The 950-nt window shown below is 50.1% G+C and overlaps 4 non-coding genes across 4 annotated transcripts; all 4 read left to right on the forward strand.

The window, feature by feature from the left end:
• Window positions 1-11: 11 nt before the first annotated feature.
• On the forward strand, window positions 12-91 carry Pmar_PMAR021947. The gene has a single exon. It is a non-coding gene; the product is annotated as a tRNA-Leu (tRNA).
• Window positions 92-277: 186 nt separating this feature from the next.
• On the forward strand, window positions 278-357 carry Pmar_PMAR021948. Its single transcript has one exon. It is a non-coding gene; the product is annotated as a tRNA-Leu (tRNA).
• A 188-nt stretch (window positions 358-545) lies between these two features.
• Window positions 546-625, forward strand: Pmar_PMAR021949. Its single transcript has one exon. It is a non-coding gene; the product is annotated as a tRNA-Leu (tRNA).
• Window positions 626-746: 121 nt separating this feature from the next.
• Pmar_PMAR021950 lies at window positions 747-826 on the forward strand. The gene has a single exon. It is a non-coding gene; the product is annotated as a tRNA-Leu (tRNA).
• Window positions 827-950: the final 124 nt, after the last annotated feature.

The following is a 950-nucleotide window of genomic DNA, read 5'->3' on the forward strand; positions in this document are numbered from 1 at the left end:
AAGCACTCATCGACAGTTTGGCCGAGTGGTCTAAGGCGCTGGCTTAAGGCGCCAGTCCGAAAGGGCGTGGGTTCGAACTCCACAGCTGTCAGTCTATATACCTGACTGGTGTTATATTGAGAACCCAGACCTTTTCAGAAGCGAGGTAGTGCAAGATCAAAACCTTCTGATCGATATTGCGCCATCGCACCTCGCAGAAACCGTTCAACCCATTTTTGTGTCCTCTGGTTTGGCAGAGCGATGCATCACCTCCGCTATGATTTTTGAAGCACTCACCGACAGTTTGGCCGAGTGGTCTAAGGCGCTGGCTTAAGGCGCCAGTCCGAAAGGGCGTGGGTTCGAACCCCACAGCTGTCAGTCTATATACCTGACTGGTGTTATATTGAGAACCCAGACCTTTCCAGAAGCGAGGTAGTGCAAGACCAAAACCTTTTGATCGATATTGTGCCATCGCACCTCGCAGAATCCGTTCAATCCATTTTTTGTGTCCTTCTGGTTTGGCAGAGCGATGCATCACCTCGGCTATGAATCTTGAAGCACTCATCGACAGTTTGGCCGAGTGGTCTAAGGCACTGGCTTCAGGCGTCAGTCCGCAAGGGCGTGGGTTCGAATCCCACAGCTGTAAGAAATTTCTCTTCGTGTGATTTGATGAAGAACGCATTCCGCGGAAACGGTTCGAAACCGTTTTTGTGTCATGTCCTATAGTGTAACGCATCTTCTCCGCTATGATTTTTAAAGCACTTATCGACAGTTTGGCCGAGTGGTCTAAGGCGCTGGCTTAAGGCGCCAGTCCGAAAGGGCGTGGGTTCGAACTCCACAGCTGTCAGTCTATATACCTGACTGGTGTTATATTGAGAACCCAGACCTTTTCAGAAGCGAGGTAGTGCAAGATCAAAACCGTCTGATCGATATTGCGCCATCGCACCTCGCAGAAACCGTCAACCCATTTT

The sequence above is a fragment of the Perkinsus marinus genome (assembly GCF_000006405.1).
Source record: "Perkinsus marinus ATCC 50983 genomic scaffold scf_1104296967124, whole genome shotgun sequence".
NCBI lineage: Eukaryota > Perkinsozoa > Perkinsida > Perkinsidae > Perkinsus > Perkinsus marinus.